Source organism: Schistocerca americana, chromosome 2, assembly GCF_021461395.2.
Source record: "Schistocerca americana isolate TAMUIC-IGC-003095 chromosome 2, iqSchAmer2.1, whole genome shotgun sequence".
In the NCBI taxonomy this organism is placed as follows: Eukaryota; Metazoa; Arthropoda; class Insecta; order Orthoptera; family Acrididae; genus Schistocerca; species Schistocerca americana.
The window spans coordinates 51,850,809-51,874,796 of NC_060120.1; the positions used below are offsets into that span (position 1 = coordinate 51,850,809).

Consider the following 23,988-nt stretch of genomic DNA (forward strand, 5'->3'; position numbering starts at 1 on the left):
AACACACACACACACACACACACACACACACACACAGATGATGTGACTTACCGAACGAAAGTGCTGGCAGGTCGATAGACACACAAACAAACACAAACGTACACACAAAATTCAAGCTTTCGCAACAAACTGTTGCCTCATCAGGAAAGAGGGAAGGAGAGGGAAAGACGAAAGGATGTGGGTTTTAAGGGAGAGGGTAAGGAGTCATTCCAATCCCGGGAGCGGAAAGACTTACCTTAGGGGGAAAAAAGGACAGGTATACACTCGCACACACACATATATCCATCCGCACATACACAGACACAATTATTTATATATATATATATATATATATATATATATATATATATATATATATATTCAAGCAAATGCAGCTCTGACATACATGAGCACTGTCTCTGGCTGCTGAGGCCAAGCAGAGATAGTGGTCGTGTGTGTGTGTGTGTGTGTGTGTGTGTGTGTGTGTGTGTGCGTGTGTGTGTGTGTGCGCGCGTGCACTATCCTTTTCATAATATTGTTATAAATATTACATGGCTATATATGTGATGCTTAGGTAAGAAACACAGAGACAAACTATACAAAAAGCTTGCAAGCAATAATTTTTCTAATGCTGTAAATATCAATTGAACGTCAATATTTGAGGTCACTGGTACAAAAATAAGTAACGAAACACGTCTGGTAAGGTTGTGTAACTCTCACAAAAGATCAGTACAAGTTTCTACTAATGCAGGTCATTCGAAGAGCCTCTTCCACGCTTCTCTTTCCTCTCATGGTCTACCATTTAGCATCTCCTGCAGTCCTCCTTGGTTCACATCGTCCTTCACCTGGTCTCTCCACCTTGTTCGTGGTCTTCCAATAGGTCTTCATCCAGATTCTGTCCATTCTACGGCTATTCTCAAAAGCCTTTCTGGTCCTTTTCTTTTAATGTGCACAAACCATTTAAGATGATTACTTTCCACAGTTTCTTTTAGGGGTTTGAGCTGCAGTGTGTTTCATTCCTTAATCTGTCTCTCGTGGACAGTATTTGTCTGTTGCTCGATTTCTGCTCAGATCTTCACTTTTTGTTAAGCTTCCTCACCTGCGTCTTGAATTATTCTATCCCAGCTATTTAGTTGTTCTTCCAATTTCTGCTCATTTCCTCCCCAACTCGTCACATCATCTGCTGTTGACCCTTGGAAAACTTTCCTTATGATGTTATCCATGACAATATTAAAAACTGCTGGTGAGAGCACACTTCCTTGTCAAACGCTTCTATCCATTATAAACCATTCTCATTTTTTGCATTCTATTATAACACAATTCAGGCAATTTTTTGTACAGGTTTCTGATTCTCCGCATTGCTTTTGACAATCTATATATTAGAGGCACAGCATTTGGATTGAGGAGGGGCGGAGGGGGGGGGGGGGGGGGGGGGGGGGGGGGGGAACAGCTATGAGCTACTCAAAGAAGGCATCTAGATATTCATCTGAAATGATCTGACAAAATATGCACAGCAACTCTTTTCAGTTCTATAAGAAAGGATAGGAAGAATACGATTTAAGGTCCTCTTGACAGGGATCATTAGAAATGGGACACAAGCCTGGACTAGAGAAGTGAATCAGCCACACACTATGAAAGTTCCATTGTGACATGCACTGCAAGTGACTAAGGGAAATGATGGAAAATCTAAATTTGGAAGGTCGGAAACATATTTGAACCATTGTCATCCTGAATACAAGTCTAATCTTACCACCTTGCTCAGTTTCTTTTTCTCAGTTCATACTGCTATAATCCCCTCTTGCAAGTATACAGCAATGAACCCTTACATTTACTAAAACTACACTGTGAATGTAATTTTAGACATGAAAGAAACCTCAAAATGTCATCAGATTTTAAGCAATGAGTATTTGAGTTAGACACAGCAATCACGACTTCAACTTCCGCAGGCATTTCTTGACGTGTTGTCTGTTGGTGCTCATCTTAGGACCTATGGGTGATGGTTGTCTAGTGACTTTTCTGACAGCTCCTTATGAGCGGTTAGAATTGTTGACTTGCATTTGTTCAGGGTAAGTCATCTGAATTCAAGGGTGTGACAATAGTTTCTACAGGAAAGAGTTAAGTCTTAAGATAACTTTCTCTATAGCAACAACCAACCATTGCAGGTAATGAGGGGAGAACAATAAGCCCTCAGACAATTGCAGCAGTTACACTTAAACTTAGGCCATGAAATTGAGTCCAGTCCCAATGCACAGTGAATCTTTGACAGCGCTACCCATTTGTGCTGGCAAATGTCAGGAACACCCCTAAAAGACCTTCAGCCGAAGATCCTGAGATGAGTGCCAACAGTTAACATATCATTGAAAGAGTTACACATGTTTATGTAAATTGAAACTGTCAATCTCCAGAATAGAAATATGGCGACTTAATAAATCTGGTAAATGTGTCAAGACCCTATTAAAGTGTTGGTGTTTTGCAAACAGAAATGAAGATGACTCTCAGATAGCAGTTATGTCCTATAAATATAAATTATAATCTACAGGGAATCTACACAGTAAAGAGGACATAGAAGACAAAAAATGTATTCCATTTGACTTCAACCACATAAGAATAATTTATGGTCAGTTACATAGGCTTTTGGGTTTTTTGTGGTACACATTTTTGGTATTTTGCGGTACACATTAACATAGAAATAAAACTAGGGAAATTAGGGAAATTATAGATGCAGCATCCTGTTGCTGAAAGGTTGGAAAAAGGTGTCTGATGAAACCATGCACAATAAAACATCCATGCCTTGACCTAATTCATGGAAAATCTGCAATACCAATACCTTCCGCAGGCAATAAATATTGCTGGCAACTGAGCTATCTAGGCATGACTCCACTTTAATTCTGCTAGCACCACATTCATATTTAGTTACAGCCCAATGGTTGTTTGCAGAATGAGTCTTTCAGTGTTCAGCAGATTGTACACTGTTGTGAAACTACATGAGATTAAAAATGTTTAGCCAGCCATAACCATAACTCATATCCCTGCCTTCCAGATTTAATTTGTCAGCAAGTTATAAACAGCACACACTTTGTTGCAGAGTGAACCTACAGCATTATCAGTGTGCACTCTACTTTCCATCAATGGTATTTTCAAGCTTATCCTACAGTTTTATTATTGCTAAGTCTTCGCTCAAAATGTCACGTAAGAGCAGCCTTACACATATGGAGATGAAATCAATCACAATATTAGTCAAACAAGTAGTATCACTACTTAATTGGCACTTTAATATGACTTGTTAAACCACTGATCAATGTAAACCATGAATATGTGAAGGAAATATTATCTGCAAAATGTAACAATAAAAAGGGCAGCATTATCATGCATACACAGATAGATAAAAATTTATTTTATTTCAGAACCAATCATTCCTTCGTCTGACAAACAGGTGTAGAAAAAGACTTGGTCATAAAATAATTCAGAAATTCACTCAGAATTTTAGGTCCTATTGTGTCTTCCTCAAGCAGGGGCACTATGTGGCTACATAATTACTGCATGACCAGTCACTGTTCCCACAAATTATTTTCTCTTGAGAGATGAAACAGTTTTTTTTTCTTTTTTTTTAGTGATTTTGGACTATATTTTCATAATGTTCAAGTAGTACAGAGCCAAGATGAATATTCTTAAGTCAACAGATTCATCATATTTGGTTACTGCAAGGCAGAGTTGTGATCAATAGTAGCTTCTACATTAAGGAACTGTACAATTCTGCACTTCATGTGCTGCCCTCTGCACCACTTAATTTACACAAAACATATGGAGAAAGATACGAAAAAAAAAAAACAAACAATAACTGATAGTAAAATCATATTCTCTCTTTTCTGCCAATGTTCTTCGTTCTGAGGGTTTGTGTAACACAGGAATTTGCTGAGTATGGGCTTGACAGATTCTTCTGTGGTGAAATACCTTTTCTGCCAAACTACATATTATGTCAGCTATCCAGGAAAATTGACATAATTAACATCTGTGAAACTTTTGCAAGTTATGTTCTGAGTGGTTCCATATTTTAACAATTTACATCTTGTGTACCTAATACAGAAATTGGTAAACAGCTTGTAGCCGCCTTGGATGTGGGAAAGGAAAGAAGATTTGGGTTTAACATCTATTCAGCAACAAGGTCAATAGAGATGGAGCACGAGCTCAGATTGGGGAAGGAGGCCGGCTGTGTCCTATTGAAAAGAACCATCCCAGGACTTGCATTCAGAAATTTACGGAAACCACAGAAAGCTTAAAAGCTGGATGGATAGATGGGGATTTGAACTACCATTCTCCCACATGTGATTACAGTATGTTCACTGTGCCACACTGCTCAGTGACAGGTGTGGAAATCTGTCTGAAAGCCAAGGTAAATCAATGTATGTGATAATTTTGTCTAGCAAACAGAATTAGTGTCAACAGTTACCAGTTATGCACTGCCTTCCATTTTTGATATATAATAACAGTACTTCATAAACAATCAAACATTTACAAATACCTGTACATCTGATAATGTATGGAACATTTACATGCAAATAAGTTTCAATAAGCTACTATATCCGGCTGCTAAATGAAAAGCTGCAACAATAACATTAAACTTAAAAAAACTGTGATAGTTAACTGTTATTTAATGTCCCAAGTTCTTTAATAAATTCTCTCTCTCTGTGTGTGAGTGTGTGTGATAGTTAACTGTTATTTAATGTCCCAAGTTCTTTAATAAATTCTCTCTCTCTGTGTGTGTGTGTGTGTGATAGTTAACTGTTATTTAATGTCCCAAGTTCTTTAATAAATTCTCTCTCTCTCTGTGTGTGTGTGTGTGTGTGTGTGCGCGCGCGCCGTAATGAATAACAGAGGAGTACAAAAGTCTGACTTTTACTGTCATCTGTGGGCAGATGTTGAACAATCACAGCCAAAGAATTTCCTGTGCTACACCAGAGGGACAGAGATCTCCTGATGTATGAATTCAAATTGTTCTATTTTTATGAGACTAGAAAGAGGAAGGGGCTTTTAAGTTCCATTGGGCAGGAAGGGTTAAAGATTTCAAACTTCATACTGTAATAATTCTTTTGGAAATTAAGGGCCATAAATTAGCAGTCTTCTATTTTTTGCATTACTAAAATATGCTGATTCATAGCTGTTTCCAATTTTCTCATTTCCCTTTTAATTTTTCCCCCTTTTACATTTATCTTTTCCTTATTCACTTCTTTATCTTCTACTCCTCTCTTTCTAACTGTTTCATTCTTTGATGTGTTTAATGTCATCAACACTATGCTCAATAGAGATGGAGCACCTGTTCAAGGTTTACAAAGGTCAAAACAACCAAATGATCTCAAAAGAAACCACGTCACCAGTCATTTTAAGTGGTTTAGGTATATTACAAAAGAGGGGAAGAGATGAGTGGGTAGAGAACAGAACAAAAGTCTGGGTGTTTGAACATTAATTTGAACCCATGTTCGTTTAAATTCAAGTACCACTATATTTTACGGAACATGTTTTATTTCTGATTCAGGTACCTGTAACGATTACATGAAGCTCTCTTCCATTCTGTCTATAATGAAACAGTTCTTATCATAAATAGCTATTTCCCAAGTTTTGTCATGTAAATATCTCTCAGGAAAAATACGCAGGTGAACATAAGAAATTTAGTTTAGCACCATTAATTGTATATGAATATCTACTATAATTCCATATGACAAAAATTATTAGCATGCATAAATGTGAAAATTGTGGTGCAAAGTAGGTAAAAGAACTGATATGTTTAGTACATCAGTTTTGCAAAAATAACAAAAACTGCAAAATCTGATAAAGTATCATAAGAAATGATGTCTGCAGTTAAGAAAGAATGTTTTTGACATGGTACAAGTTGTTGTTGTTGTCGTCGGCCTGAAGACTAGTTTATGCAGCTCTCCACACTAGTCTATTCTGGGCAAGTCTCTTCATCTTTGCATAACTACTGCACCCTACATCCACCTGAAGCTGCATACTGAAGTCAAGCCTTGGACACTCTACAATTTTTAAACCCCTGTCCCCCTACCCCCACACATACACTTCTTGCCAATACCAAATTGATAATTTCTTAATGCCTCAGGAAATGTCGTATAAACCAATCCCTTCTTTTACCACATGGGTTAACCTCCCTGGAAAACACTAATCTTGGGAAAGGTGTGTTCAGAAGTGTCAAGTACAACAATGCAGCTGACAGGTTCATTAAATTGAAATGTATAAATCTGACCTACAACAAATTGTATTGGGTAGAAATAACCTATTGGTGGTAGTCATTAATGTACTCTAGAAAAATTCTGTCACAAGAATAATATCAATCTATGTGAGCTATACCAGCTAAATACCATCGGTTATCAATATTGGATGTACTGTTTGAAGCTCATGGCCTATGTGTTGGCATCGCTGTGTATACATCGCAGGATCCCAGATTCAATTCTCAGCAGATCCAGAGATTTTAGTCACATGGGGCTGGGTGTAGTTGTTGTTCTAATCATTCCATCCTGTCTTCATCACAAAGATGTGTAAACCACCAAAGTTGCATCAAACCGAAGGACTTGTACCAGGTGGCCAAACAACACTAGATGAGGTATCCAGACCAATAATGCCATACAATTATTTCATTTCATTGGAAGTGTTTTTAAGGAAAACAGTACTGAGCTTTAGAATACATTTGTCACTTCATAAGCTTCATAACAAGCTTATCATCAACTGAACTGGAAACTGAAACTTTGTAACAGATTAAAATTATGTTGAACCCAGACATTAACCCTGACTCTTGTCTTTTAGGGGAAATTTTCTTCCCAAATGAACTATTCACACAATTAGCCTTTCATTTCCCTTTGGAGTGAAAGCATTATTCTAAAAATGACCTCTACAATATAGCTAAGCTATTTCTCTGCGATATCCTTCTTTCCATGAATACTACCTCAGTTATGTATGCTGAAGTTTCTGTGAAGTCTGGAAAGTGGAATAGGGGTAAAGACAAAATTCGAGCTGTAAGTCTGTATCAAAAGTAGTGCCTGGTGCACACAGTTGGTAGTATAATTGTTACCTGCATAACTGAAGACTTAAGCTTTGAGTCCTAAGCCAGTCAACAGTTTTAATCTGCCTGAAACTTTTATCAACAGCCCTACCAACAGCTTCAAACTATTATAGTATAAATGAGGAGACTCATAGTGAAAATATAGTCTTTACCACAGTTTCCTCTTATTTCTTGTCAGATTTCCATTTGTTTAGTTCTTTTTTTCCTACACTCACGCATGCCCATAGAAATAATTACTGATAAGAGTAGTCATGTTTCAGCTCTACATGTTCTCATCATATGAAATAGTCACCAACATTCTTTTTTGTCTCTTGCTTATTTACTGTACTTTTACAGCACAGAGAAACATTTATGCTGGTAAAAGCATGTGCTCTCTGTGAGAAATTTACAAGTTCTTTGATTTCATTACATTCTTCAGTATTTTGTGGCATAATTTTCGAAAATTATTACCATCATTTCACATTTACTGCCTACATGGAAGATTTTCCTCATTGCTTCTTCATGAGTCTCTGTTTAAGCTTGCATAAACGGTATATAGTTTTGAATTTGTTTAAAAAAAACTTAAACATGCCAATGTATGTAAATTATTCTTTTGCTGTTGCTATGAAATGTGTTTAATTTGATAGATAGATACAATGGCGTTCTGTCACATGGGTATAGAAGATTACCCAATAACCTCATGCATACTGCCCTGTCTCCTGTACTGGTAAACAAACCAGAATTCAGTTGAACTGACTGAAAATAAAGAGTCACCAGAAATACGTCATTTCTGTTTATTGATTCTGCTGTGGTCACAGGAAAATCAGTCTCTCCAAAATAACCTGTTTCCCAGAAATAATAGAATTCCTGCAAAATTTGTACAGTTCATGAAAGATTTTTGCAAGGCAGTGCTCAACATTTGTACTATGTTTAGCACATTTCTGCTGTAGATGTGTGTGTAAACATGTCTTTCATTGAAGAATGAAGTAATTTTTCAGCATGACTGGTTGGACAACCCCTGAAAGAGACTGACTGATGTGAATCCAGAGTGTGTCCTTATATGTCACAATCCACTTTGTTATGCTACTTACACAAGGAGGACTGAATTCACACCTCTAGTCACAAATGTTGCATTATATTATTCCATAATGAATTTACAGTGCTAACATGAATCTTGCACTTTTTGCAATTGTAGTAGAACATAATTATACTTTCACTGTTTGAAGGAGTCTTACTACTTTTTACCTTTCATCGTGTTCAGCCTTTCTCTTTGACTGCATGAAGCACGTATAGATGGCACAAAGTAGTAGTCTGATTGCACTGGGTGGTTTTGGTGTGAATGGAATAACAGGATATTTGATATGAAGAAACAGCACACCAGCTGCATTAAAATAATAATTTTTAATGCAACTAGTGTGCTATTTCTTCACATTGGCATTCTTCAAAAACAGTTGCTGAAACTGATGAACAAAAATCTAAATAACAAGATTGGTCTTCGTGGTGTGCAGAGACGCGTGAGGGGAAATGCGGATGTAATTGGCATTCAGTGCTACCAAAAGAAACTGCAACATTGAACTTCACCACACAATTTTGACACTACAACTGCTATGTCACTGTCATTTGCAGAAATGGTGGTGGGGGGGACCAGGGAAGTTGACGTGAAGTGTTCTAGGTTAATTCTATATGTGTCAAAATCGCATGATGGATCCATTGGACACCTTTTATTGTGCAGTTACCATTGTTAGCAAAATGGTTATTGCGAAGTGTGAACATGCACCCCTGTCCTTTCAATTCTTGTTCTAAGGGGATAAGCATAAACTGGGAGTATATTTACAATGTGCATGAGATATTTTTTTGGCCGGTGAATCAATATTTTTTTCTGTTGATATATCAATAATTTTTCCGTTGATGTATCAATGTTTTTTCGATTTGCTGTCAGCATAATGGAATCCACTAGGTTTGTTCACATAAGCCTGGGAAAGAAAACTGATGGTTGTCAGGCCTCAAAAGGATTCTTAAAGTGCATGATTGTCACTAGCAGTAATATGCTCTGCAGTAAAATGAATGGGTGAAATGCAATAAAATGGGACAAATTCTTAAAAGAGTAACTGACTTTTGAAACTGGCTGCTTAATAAATATCCATCTTCTCTAAACTGACCTGCTGCTTCTCAGTCTGGATGGGATTGACAGATGAAACTGAGCAGATTAAAGGAACAGCTGTAAAATGATCGTAAGTTTTGTTTTCCACACACAGTGAGATATGAAACTATGGAAAACTCAAGTTATTAAAGTCATTTGACACACTGAGACCCTCTGCACACTTCATTGCACAGTGAACCACTCATTCTGTTATATATGTGCTAAAGTAAAATGGGAGACGATAAAACAAACACAATGAGCTTCATGAAAGAACAGCTCTTGAAATACCAGGAAAGCAACTACCTTCCACACAGCATGTAGTAGACCTTGGACAACAGTAATAGGCAGCCCCCCACGGTCCAGACACACACACACACACACACACACACACACACACACACACAATTTGGGGAGGGGGAGGGAGGGAGGGAGGGGGGGGGGGCAATCTCTGTACACACATACAATTTGTAAGTGGGGTAGGAGAGGTATTCAATTTGCAAGTGGGATAGCAGAGGTATTTCTGACAAAGTACATATGTGTCTTGAGGCATATTTCGTTAGGTGGTACTATTAATGCAGACATACTACACAGCTATAAAATAATGAACATGGTGATGATGGTGAAAGTGACTGTGGGAATGGTTATGAGCAATGATATCACTACACATAACTTAAGTTCTTCAGTCACGAAAAATATTTGAAGGTAGAACTTACAGTATACTCAGTAATCATAAAAAGGTGCTTGAAATTCAAAAAACTTTGAACTACACATGTAAAAACAACATTCTTTGCCACAGGCAATAGCTATTGCACTACGTAAAACAAATTAACAATGGAATGGACACCATGCAGCAGCAAAGAAAAGCTAGTTCCTTCTTCATTGCATAAAAGCAGTAACTAACACATTTTATATAAGCTTCATACAACTTTAAATTAAAAACAGTTGCACGAGATGACAACCACACACAATAAAACAAATCTTTACAGTTATCATAAGTTACAACAAGAAAAATATCTGGAGTACAAGTAAGTGCTCAGTTTTATAACCACTGACAGGTTATTGTCTGACAATGGAATTAGTTAAAGATGTTATACTGGTACAGCTCAATGGGGATTATACAATGTCTGGAGCGACAAAAAAGTAAAATGAAAGGGAGTCATCTACAGCTCATCACATTGCAATTATTCACCAAATATTAACTCAAATCTTGTTTCTCAGGAATTCATGACAGTAGTGCGACGTGAATAACCACGCCTTGTTACAGTTGCACCCTGAGCTTCACATTCCCTACGCACCCTATCTATGATATCAGCCACCAGCTTCTCCTCACGTTCTCTTTGTTTCTTGTAGTCAGCTGCCCAGGGCACATCTATTTCAGACTTACTGCCTTTCCTGCGACTTGTCATCCCTGCATTGCCAGTGTTGCCACTGCCGCCGCCACCGCCGCCGCCACCGCCACTGCCACCAGCACCACTGCCACTGCCATCACCACTATCACTACATTCCGTAACTCCTTCTGTTCCTCCTCCTGAAGCATTCTCCTCTTCAGAATGTCTAGCAGCCAAGTGACCTGCATAGCCCCTGCGTGACTTGAAGAACACATTGCAGCGGTGGCACTTCAAGAGATTCGCTGGTGATGGGACAGTAGTGGGGACATGCATCTTATACTTATGCCTATACCAATGGGTACGTGAAGGCAGAACTTCTCCACACCACTTGCAGACAACAGTCCCATCATCTTGTGGCTGATACTCCAACAGATCATGTTTGCCACGCATAGCTCCACCTCCTGCACCAATACCAAAACTCACTCCAGCTGCTACTGCAACAGCTGCCTCGGACAGCAGTTCATCAGTGTCCGTTTCGTCACACCTTGTAACTACAATACATCCATGGCTTTCTTCATCGGGACCTTCACTGCTCAGAAAATGTACTCCTGCTGTTGCTTCAGGCAATGTATCTTCCAGACAACTTATTTGTAATTCTTGGGATATGGCTTCAGTTTCTCGTACTGAGACATGACCACCACTGTGATGGAAGGCAGCATTATTTTTGCAGAGTTCAAAGGTAACAGATGGCTGCTCATCAATGCTCCCAATGCTGGAATCTAGCACAAAAGAAAGAAATAAGGCATTAACAATGACAATACCTGAATATTTGTACTCCTGAATGTAAAAGATAAATTATCAATAATGAAAAGTGAATTAAAAAATTTTAGACCCAGTACCTACACAATCATATAAAATACATAAAATAGTTTATAGCTAAATAGCAAGACTAAAGAATTAAACATTCTGAGGAAGCCTTTGCTGGTACTAATACAAACAATAAAATAAATCCTGGGATAGAAATGTATAAATCAAACACAAGAATCGAGCTTTACGATGTACAGTGACTAATACTCCACCTACGAAGCAGGATAACTATCTTATCACAGAACAAATTCTTAAATTTCATGAGTCTTTGTCTTTGTAATCTCTGTGATGTGACAATTTAATACATTTTCATGGTTCTGTTAAACAATACTTCCAAATTACTGGTTATTATCATGCACCTAAATGTGAAGCGGATTAACCTCTAAAACATTCTCAGCTGCCATTACGACTCGAGCTACAAATTCTCACAAAACAGTTGATCCTATAGTGTATAGCAGAACATGAATAATGTTGTCAGTTGAAATACAATACATTATATTACCATATAACAGTCCATCTGATTAAGTAGAATAATAGTTTGAACTAAACAAAGGCAGACCACTATTGAAGTGTTCAATTTTAATGTAATTGGATAGATAAAAAATTTACTAACCAAGTGGCGGCAGGAAAACACACACATAAAGGTCTTTAAGTTCGCAAGCTTCCAGTGTCTCCTTTTTCTGACAGGATGGTTGAAGCAGAAGGAAGAGGGATGAAGGAAGAGGACAGATGAGTTTTAGGTAAAAGGGTAGAGTTCGTTAGTCGCCCACAATCCTGGGTCACAGAAGACTTACCCAGTAAGATTCCGCACAACTTTTCGAAAAACTACCCCTTTTTTGTAAACCTCACCAGTCCTTTTTCTTCATCCCTCTTCCTTCCCCTTCAACCCTTCTGCCAGAGGAAGCCACTGGTTCTGAAAGCTTGCAAACTTTAACACCCTTATATGTGTGTTCTTCTCCTGCCCTCCTGCCATTTGACAAGTAGGTTTTTTTTATCTATTCAGTTATATTATATTTTCGAAAATGGGATTATTCCGATTGAAATATTTCATTTTAGGTATTCGTGTAGCACACAGGTAGTTAAACTAACATAGGAAATTAACTTGGAGATGAATTTTTTCAAACCTGTAGAATGGAGAATTCATAAAAAATTAACTGATTTCCAATCGTTCTAGTTAAACTATTTTAGCATAATATCTCTTGTAGCACAGTAAAGGAATTTTCTTATGCTATATTAAACAGATAAGTTTAACAGCATGATTATTAATTTCTTATCATGGTACTCTCAACTGTCAAAGAAAGTGAACAAGTGGAACATACAATTCTGGAGTTTACATGACATGTGCAGTATTTACTTCAGATATTACTTAAATAACAATATATATCTATAAACACTGAAAATCAACCAACAATTACAAAGTAGTACTAAAAATAAAAGCAGTTGGACCAATCACATGCGAAAGCAGCAGAAACCTTGCTGAAAGAACCATCTCAGCATTCTTTTGAACAGAATCACTAAAACCCTGGCTGACTACTTGAGAATGATTTGAATTTCCTTCTCATGGCCACAAGCACAATCTTATAATCATTAGACCATGAACTCAGTTTTCTACTGTTCAGCTGAATCAGTAGAACAGTAGCTTGCTCACTACAAGCCAAAAAATATTTTTACTGTATAATATTTGGGTAACGTTGGACAGAGTGGAATGTGACAATATAAACCAGTTCAAAGTGTATGCTAACACAAATCTGCTATTAAATTTTGTTTCTCCTGACACAAATGCCAAAACAAAAAATAAATTATTGTTTGTCCATGTAAGTGTATTTAGTTTAATTTTGAGTAACTAATTATAGATAATTATGCAGTTAAAGAAATATATCAATATGACTAGCAGTTGGTCCACAATGTAGGTTACAGAATTCTCCACAGTTTGTGTCTGATGTGAACAGTAAGCAACACAAGATAATTGGTATTAGTGAAGAATGAATTTACAATAACACCTCATTTGTTATACTATCCAAATCCTACCGTCAAAAAAGTTTTTGTTGCTTCAAGGTGAGTTAAATACATGTATTCTATCAACGATGTGCAAACTTTGACCCCCCCCCCCCCCTACCACCACCCCCACAGTTCCCTTTTCCTCTATGTACAGATTGTACTTACATAAACATTTACATTATGCTGTTAGGGGCCTGAAAAAGGTTGGCAGGTGGCAACAGCAAGTTGCCCCTGCTATAACCTTGTCCATAAGGACATTGCACATTTGTGTTAGGTTGGTGCATAAGGGTTTTTTTTATAATTTTTATTTGTAGTTCTGTGTTGAGATTTGAGTTTACATATTGTTATCTGGAGATGGTGAGTGGAGCTATGGACAATAGAAAATGGGAGCGTCAAGTGGAGAAATAAGAATATTTCCGACATACTCTTCTGTTTAAGTTCCACAGAGGGGTGACGGCAGTGGAGGCAGCCAGAAACATTTGTGCTGTGTATGGGGATAATGCCATTGGACAGAGCAGTGCAAGAAAATGGTTTTCTCATTGTAAGGGGGATCATTTTGACAACATTAGTGCCATGTTCAAGAAGATCTTAAATGGCAGGATGAAGATCATTTAAATGCATTAATCCACAATGATACATGTCAGTGTACTGAAGAACTGACAAATGTGATGAACTGTGATCATTCCACCATCGTGCGAAATTTGTGTACAATGGGGACAGCTCAAAAATCGGGTGTATGTTGTGAACAACACCGACCATTCCCATCCTGTATTGTTACTGGTGCCAAGAAATGGAGTCTTTATGGCAAAATAAAGAAAAGAAAGGAACGGCTGAGTCCAAACAGAGCAGCAAGTCCCCGTACAAAGACCTGCACACACCCAGAGAAGTTAACGTAATGCAACTGGTGGAACAGCAATGATGTGGTGTAGTATGAACTGCTTCACCGAGGCATTATCATCACTGCTAACATTTACTGCCAGCAACTGAGACGTCTTGCAGACACCATACAAGAACAATGACCACAAAGATTGCATGAAGTGATGCTACTCCAGGATAACACCTGCCCACCTTCTGCTTGACTTACAAAAACACTACAGAGTAGCTGGGTTGGGAAATCATTTCGCACCCACCTTTTTCACATGATCCTGCACCCTCAGATTTTTACCTCTCCCACTCCCTATCGAATGATCTTCAAAGAACTTCCTTTCCACATGAAAATGCACTCTGAACATGGTTTAACAAGTTCTCTGCCTCAAAACCATGTGATTTCTGCAGTCACCGAATCGAAAAGTTACTCCACTATTGGCAAACTGTTGTAAATAGTCAAGCAGAATATATTATTGATGGCTTAAGTCTCTATTATCAAGATGTTTATATAAAATTCAATGGGATCCATCAGAGATTACTATAATATGGAAATTATGTAACAGTGCACTGCAATCACAAAGCAGGCTTGTAAAGTACAAGCAAATCAAATTTCTACACATTGTCCATGACCTGACTATACCAAGTCAACAATTTTGTGAAAACTTTAAAACAAAAAGACATCTCTTCCTTGCTGTCCAACATTCATATCTTCTCTCTGGTTAAAGATACTTGCCATGAACTAACTTGTATCATTACTTCAACATAATTAACAAATTCAATGTAATGCGTGAACTTTAGAAATATTTTAAAAAATCCAGTAATAGTGAACCTTATTTAGTATACACTAACTAAACTGCCATTGTTTTAGACTTACTGTAGTAAAAATCGCCTACCTGAATTATCTCATTCAAAGCATCTAACCCCCTTATAATTTTTTTTTTATTTGACAGGTATCTCATTCTCTGTTCTAACATCGTTGTTTACAAGAGTAGGAGGAAATAAGTGATGTATTAAAACTATGAGCCAGTCTGCGGGTATGAAATGATAATGTTAAGCTTCCTGGCAGATTAAAACAGTGTGCCAGACCAGGACTCCAACCTGAGACCTTTGCCTTACGAGGGCAAATGTTCTACACCAAATGAGCTACCCAAGCAATGTTCTTTCCTCCAAGAGTGATAGTCATGCGAGATAAAACTTCTGTGGAGTTTAGAAGTTAAGAGAGGAGGTACTGATGGAAGTAAAGCTGTGAGGCCCAGTTATGAGTCATGCTTGGGTAGCTCAATTGGTAGAGCAATTTTCTGTGACAGTCAAAGGTCCCGGGTTCGAATTTGGTTCCAGCACACAGTTTTAATCTGCCAAGAAGTTTCATATCAGTGCTCACTACACTGCAGAATGACCACGTTACTGGCAACACACTCCCACTTGAGGCGTGGGTTCAATTCCAAGTCTGGCACAAAATTTTAATTTGTAAAAATTAATTATTTACATTTGCATGTTTCCTGTATTCCAAGCTGAAGGAGGTGGCTTTCTTTCTTAAAAATATGTGAGCCTGTCTAGATAATGAATGATATATGATTAATCTTTCATATCATGCTTGATGGTTATCCACAGATATTCAGAGCTTAGTATCTATGAAATAGATGTCGAGAAATAAAATCCTCATGAAAAGCCACAAGACTTATATCACAAGACACTGAATTCAGTTTTACTGTAGAGCTGCATGTGAATTTATGTGACATGGCTGTCATCAAATTCATATATCTAAAAACAAAGAAGATATGACTTACCAAACGAAAGCGCTGGCAGGTTGATAGACACACAAACAAACACAAACATACACACAAAATTCAACAGAAAGAGAAAATAAGATGACAGAAAAGATTTCGAAATGCAACAGTGACAATAACAAACGTAATTGTTGGGTTCAAATTAATGATATGAATACAATACAGGGAAACATTCCACGTGGGAAAAATTTGGAATTTTGTGTGTATGTTTGTGTATCTATCAACCTGCCAGTGCTTTCGATATATATATAATAGAGGGAAACATTCCACGTGGGAAAAATACATCCAAAAACAAAGATGATGCGACCCACCAAACGAAAGCGCCAGCAGGCCGACAGACACACAAACAAACACAAACACACACACAAAATTCAAGCCTTCGCAACCAATGGCCGCCCCACCAGCAAAGAGCGAAGGAGAGGGAAAGACGAAAGGATGTGGGTTTTAAGGGAGAGGGTAAAGAGTCATTCCAATCCCGGGAGCGGAAAGACTTACCTTAGGGGGAAAAAAGGACAGGTATACACTCGCGCGCGCACACACACACACACATATCCATCCGCACATACACAGACACGAGCAGACAAAAAAAATGTCTGGGTGGGTCGCATCATCTTTGTTTAGAGAGAGAGAGAGAGAGAGTTAGTTTTAGGCACAGGACATACTTTTCTCATGATTAGTTTCAACTCAAGAAGTAAACGTAAGAGACAGAAATTAATAACACACTACACCAGGCAGTACCCATCTCCATCAATAACCCACCAGTAACAATAATCGCTAAATGATGTTGCCTCAACCACTCAAGATCCAACCTCCACTTAAAAACGAGCCACACAAGATTATTGAGTGCCATCTATACAGAAATAATTCTCTTAAGGCTGGGGAATAGGTGGATGTGGAAAGGGAAGAAGTTATGTTACGAGTCACAAATGGAGTAACCGAATTTTTAAAAGTAAGTAATTAAATATGAAATATTATGTCCTTGGAGGTAGATTTATTCAATATTTTTAATTTGAAAAATTACAGTGTTTCTGGTATTACAAATATAATTATAAAGCAAACTCTAACAAAACCATTGTAATTGTTGTAAATAACAATATGCACTGACTGTTTTGTAATATGATTCACATTACTTCTGAGCCATTTACAAAATCAGATGGCTTCTGTGGATTCTTATACACTAAATATATAAATACAATGTCATCCACTAATCAAAATGGGACTGCATGCTGTACTTCTAAAGCACTATGAGTGAGTAACAAAGACAAAATTACATAGTACAACAAATATGTTAAACATTTATATGAAGCAGCAAAAATATTACAAATTCTGAAATGTTTTATTAAATTTTCTCAACAGCAGTAATAACAAGAACACAACTCTGCTAAAATTAATCTTAATGAATACCATATTTCAATAACAGTTAAAACTGTATAAACATATTTTTTTATTTGTAGGCACTGAAGTTTAACTGTGTTTTGATAACTGATCTCTAGCACTGTCACTCCCAGTTTGTTTGGTTTTAAGACTCTGACACTCCTGAGAAATCATTTTAGTCACTGTGCAGTGAAATAAAATGCTGCATAGACAAGCAGGATACAAGAGTGTAGTGGAAATGCATGTAATGCTGGTATAAACTGCAAGAACATGATGCCATCACTCATCCTGTACCACCAGAGCTAGAGAGGAAATGTAGTACATTGTGCTTGGGGAGCTTTCAGCAAGTAATATCACAAACTGACTGTAATTCAGTTCTTTAAATCTATAAAGCAGCTTTGATCATTATTCATGGAATGACTTCTCTCTCATGATTATCACTACTCAAATAAAAGTTTCAATAGCAAATAAATGTCATAACACAAGCAGCACTGTAAAAAGTATTGAGGATTCTGTAAATAAGAAGGGTAAAACTTTAATGCATCTCTCATCCATGTGTGCACATCCTTTAATTTGTAAGGAAGTCACTTGACATTTAAATGTCATTTCCATGAAATGAACTAAGAAATGCAATACTGTTCCAACCCAACACTGTTGGATAAATTTACAACACTGATATTTGCATTAGTATGTTTAACAACTCTACTGCCTTCAAATAATTCATGGAGGAATTTTGAGAGTAAGGTAAACAGATTAGGTAGCATATGGAAGCATACAGGCAGTCATTTTTCCCTCATAAAGAAGTGAATAGAACAGGCAGTGATTAATTCTGGCACAAATGCCCTCCACTTAAGACATGTACTTTTTTTTTCCTTGCTAAGCTTATATCTAGATGTGGATTGTGTAGTGCTTAAAGCAATATGCACAGAAACATGTTGCTCCTTTCAGTACGTTTCTGAACAGCTAATTAATGCTTTCCTCTCTATGTGGTGTACAATAAAGCAAGATTCTGTCATAACGTGCAGGTACTTATTTGTTGCTACTGAAACATGTACCAATGAAAGAACAGTAAGTGTAAACACACATAACAGTTTTGAGTTTGCTTCCAGTAATTACCAAAATATTTCTCGGTGTCAAGAACCTTAAAAAAGGGATGACTCTCAAAAGTTACACTTTCTATCACAGAAGATGATCTCAGGCACTTTATACTGGTTAGGACCAATAAATGTTACACGGTCTAAAAACCATTTTAAAAAAGTTTTATTTACAAGGCTTTTTGCACTAACATTACCTGACAGACTGATTAAAAATGCGTTTAAAAGTTGTTACAGCTTCTTACATTCCACTAGATTAATTCAAGATATCATAGAACGATAAGTACTCAAGATACAAATAAAGTAGGAAGGGAAGACAAAATATTACATTGCAGTATTCAAATAATATGAAAAATTATCTGCATTTCAAAAAAATTTGGGTTCTATGAAGCACAGAGAGAAGTGGTATGTGGAAGAAGTGAATTAACTGGAGGAACACTACACAGATATGGACCTACAACACAGTTTATGAACTGATGTAATAATTGTAATGAACAAAGTGAAGCAAATGGTTCAAGGTGTTCTGAATTGTGCAAACAATGGTTCTCATGATGTAACTGAACTAGCAAGTAATTTAAAGAAAACCCTGACACTAAGGAATATATATTTTTTTGGAGGGAGGGGGGAGGGGGGGGGGGGGAGAGAGGGAGAGAGAGAGAGAGAGAGAGAGAGAGAGAGAGAGTGAGTTTGTTTTTTACAGCAACAGATGATGCTACTTGTACAATGTTTTCAGAAAATTTGTCAGACAGGTTTATTACTGATTTCTTCAGGCACATCATGACAATTTCTAAATGTGATCATATGAAATCACACATATACGATCACACCCAACAAAAACTTTTATATCAAAATTAGTCCTCCTCCAATAAAATCTGCAGAAAATTTATTACAAAAGAGATTTTCAATTATAAACAATTTCTTTCTTTCAAATAACTGCAAAGATTTTTAAAGTAACTACAATAAATTTTTTCTCATATAATAAAAGAAAACTCCGGATCACCAGTATTACAATATTCACTTTCAATAATAATAATAATAATAATAATAATAATAATAATGTACTTTATATACAACATATAATATACAAACTCTTTAAAACTTATGGTTAGTAGTTATTACCTATTCATGAGCACTAAAATATAAATGATTGCACATAGTATTATATGTTTCTAAATGAAAACAAAGACAACAAACTGTATAAGCAAAAATATACATTCAAAACAGAAAAAAAGGTGCCAAATAACAGCAGTTCATAGCGGAAAATATCTTCACATAACTGGCCTGTTTTATGACCTACTTATCAGTGATGAAACTAACTCAGTTACTTCACAGAAAATATGTATGTGAAAAGCTGACTTGATTTACATTTTGTAAAAGTTATGAAAAACATTTTCTGATCAAAAATACAAATTACAAGAACCAGAAAATTTTGTAATATTTTGATACTGAAAGAGAATTTGCTAAAACACTGATGGCACTGATGAAAAATGAATGATATAACTGACAACAGCTTGTAGCAGATGAAACTGTAACAGTTCAGGGGCTAGAGCAACATGGTTCCCAAAATTACCAAAATATTTCCTAGATTAAAGTACCCAAAACAATAAAAGAAACAAATACTGTAAAGCAAGGAAGCACCACTTTTAGAACATGATACACATCACCTAACAGAAACATCACAAATAATCATCTAATGATGCCACAGTAACATAATACTTGCTACTAAAACTTGTCCCAAAACTTAATGAAGTCACTAAAAACAACTTGCAGATTTTTAACAATATACATACTCTATCACAATTAGAAATAAAATCACACAACAGTATGTGTGTTTAATTTTTTTTATACTTTTAACAGATCCAAGATTTTAAATCTTATAACACTTTGCTTTAAGCACAGCTGGTTAATTGCTGTTCATGCCATATCATACAACAAAGTTTCACTTTGGTATGATTAAAGACATGAACTGAGTTTATCACTGTCAAGGAATGTTCCATCTATTACCTAATATGACTAGGGCATAATAAGACTGTTCAAAATTTTAATTTAAACTTTCAAAAGCCTCACTGTGACTTTCATATGACTCTTGGGCAACTATGTGAAACAACCAAATAACTAATGAACTGATACAGTACAAAATATTAAAAACTAATAATAATGGTGATTGCAGTGGGCCACAGTGTGTTGGAATGAAGTTACAAATTAATTTTTTTGGTGTTAGCGTAGAGTACTGAATGGGAACTAAAGAAACAAAAACAATTGCTGTCACTCCAACCAATGACAGATTTTGCTATTTAGAAGTCATAGGCACTATGCCACCCTGTCAGCTTCCACACTCAAAATATGTTGACAGGATACTGCAGGTCACTGTTCCTAGATCATTCCAATAACATAGTAATAGAAATTGTCTGCTACATCACGCAAACTTACGAGGCATGCTAACTACTAAACTATAAAGTAAACACATAAATACAAATGTGATGGTTCTCTGTGTCAATTGTAGTTTCAAATCTTTTACAATAATTCTATGGTAACATTATTCAAAACATATAAATTGTTGAGGTGCTATGCACTAAACTCAACATGAACTACAAAATCTGTGCCAGCCATGTATGAATACATACATATTCATTTGTCCAATGACAGCCCAATCATCTTCAGGAAATATTATCACAAAGAAATCTGAATAAAGCTCTACCATGTGTACAATATGCAAGTAGTACACTGAAACAAAGCAAGAACAGAAGTCCAACACCAATGAAACATCATTCCATTCCTGCATGCTTGAAGCTTAATGATAATTTCAATAAATATTTTTTCTAACAAAGAAGAGTTCCGAGTTCCTAAAAACTTCAACACTATATCACTATAAAAATATTAAGTGTTCTCAAGGGACCTAAATAAAACCGAAACTTTCCCTCTGAAAAATAAAACAACTTCCCTTAGACTGAAAACATGGGAAACAAAAACAAAGAAAGTAGGGAAAAGAAAAAAATCCATACATTAATCCCAGCTGTAATGTGATAGAATATCTATTTAGAAAAACTCTGCTATGCAGAAATAATTAACACTGATTAAATAACAAAGATATTAAACACCTTCTGAAGGAGACAATACTATGTACAAAACTAAATGTTCACAAGTATATAATATTACAGTTCACTGTGATAAACTTTTATATATTCTTACTTTAAAACTCTTTTATTTTAAAATTAAGTCATTAACTGCTGTATATTCACCGGAATTTTTACAAATATTTCCAATACGATGAACATGATTCAATGGCAACTGTCTTCAAGGGTGTGTGTGTGTGTGTGTGTGTGTGTGTGTGTTGTCCCCTTATGCACTTGGTAAATCATGATGAAGTTTCAAACAACATTAATTTACACCTGTTTTTAACGCACTTGGACATTTCTACCAACAATTAATAAACTATACCACAGCAGATGTGCTTGTTCAAAATAAATGAAGTCAGCTTTATCACATCGCACAAACAAAACTACTTTGTGAGGAAGTTAGTCAAACGATTAAAAATTTTAGAACAGGGATAGGCAACATATGATATAATTTCTTGCTTCATGGAGATTATCAGCTTTATTCTGCAACACAACTAATGAGAAGAAAGTGAACAGCAACAGATTTGAAAGAACAGTGGAGTAAGGGTGAGCTCTTCCCTGAACAGAATCATTGTTTCTTTTGGTTTTAAAACTTGGATATCCACTAGTGAATGAAGTACAAAAAGAGACTTTCAATGTTGTTGAAGCTATATGATGACACTTCCTTCAAAACAACAAAAAATCTAAGTTATACGGATGGCGAAGTTAGCATGTGAATATAACAGTATAGGAAGTATAAACATGAAGCAAGAAAGAACGTATAATAGTGATGAAAATAAAGGAAATATGAGTTACAGTAGCAGAGCAATAAAATGGAAAGCATGACTCAACAGCGACTGAAGACTGAAACACTAAGTTCATAAAATTCAGAAGAAAGCTTCCAAAGGGTAATAGTACAGCTAAATTGAATGGAAGAAAGTCTACAGTAATTATTAATACACATCTATTGAGTACAAATGTGTTTCCAACAGATTTTAATAACGTGAAATTCTGAATGCTCTTACAACAACTAAAAAGCAGAAAATGTAGTCTTGACAATTAGTCTATTCAGAAAGGCACTTCAGTGTTTTCAATAGAAATGGCTCACTTTTAAATTATTTCTCACTAAAAACCTTTGCTCCAATAGAAATGGCTCACTTTTAAATTATTTCTCACTAAAAACCTTTGCTCTCATAATTGTCATCATACTTTCATAAATGTAGTTAATGTTTGTGGATTTCTCATTGCTCCTCTCAATTTTGAATCACAGTACCTTTGATGATAAAACATTTGACTGTCTGAATAATCATTTCCCCCGCACTGAAAATAGATCATGCTTTTTTATTTACAGGAAATCTTCCTTATCAACTTTCCATCCATTTCCTCACCCAGTGCTAACAACAATATGACAAACCTAAACATCCACGATAGTGAGAAACCATGTTCCTAAATTGATAAAAAAGCAGTGATAAGTTCAAAAGCGAAAGATGTATGTCACTTCCTATCCAAAATTCAGAACGTAAGTTTTTGAAATGAATATATTTATGTTCTCTAGATTTCATCAATATCAAACTGATTTTGTCACATTAGTAAAATTTAATGTGTGTTAAAAACAAATATTTTTTCGCCTGAACTTACACCATTGTATATAAAAACTTAAATTGTTACTTAAAAATACATTAACAAATTCTTACTGGGAAAAGGTGCTCCTCTTAGCAGTGATGGGGAAGTAAATGATGAATATGGAAACAGTCACCATACAGCAGAGATACAAAAACTGAAAGCATATCACAAAGCAGCAAAATCTTTTACTACAACAAACCTGCCAATGCAAGACAAACTGATGTTTGAAGGCGAACTCTGCATTACTTCATGGGGCACAAATGTTTTCAAAGAGTTTTAAAAAAGAGAACACAAGCAATATTAATACGTACGTTACAATTCAGTTTCTGATCTTTTGAATTATACTAGCATATCTAATGAGTGCAATAATAATTCTGACTAACAAAATATGTTCAGCACCACTGAATCATTTGCCCATTAATCCATAATATAAAAGTTGAATATTTGTTCTACAAGATTGTCAGTTATGAAATGTCTTCAGATATTCAGCAACGACTTCTCTCCAAAGATTAGAGACGACGCAGTTGCAACCATTTAGCCACCTATGTTTTCAAACCATCTCTAGAGATATGTACATGCAACAATATATTCTTTATATTTTCACAACACTGTAAATACAGTGTACGAACAAACAATAATTTTTAACTCTAATTTGTAGATAAATCATGTTATATGAAAGTTATATTTTATATATGTGTATATATATATAATGTATATAAATATTTATAGGCAGTGATAAAGGCAAAAGCACCATGAAAAGACAACAGTTAAAGGAGAAGAATTGGCCACAA

The 23,988-nt window shown here is 36.0% G+C and overlaps 1 long non-coding RNA gene across 1 annotated transcript; it reads right to left on the reverse strand.

Moving 5' to 3' along the window:
- Positions 1-16,980: 16,980 nt before the first annotated feature.
- Positions 16,981-23,787, reverse strand: LOC124595262. Its single transcript, XR_006978190.1, has 2 exons — positions 22,758-23,787; positions 16,981-22,707 (listed from the first exon to the last, which is right to left on the reverse strand). It is a non-coding gene; the product is annotated as an uncharacterized LOC124595262 (long non-coding RNA).
- Positions 23,788-23,988: the final 201 nt, after the last annotated feature.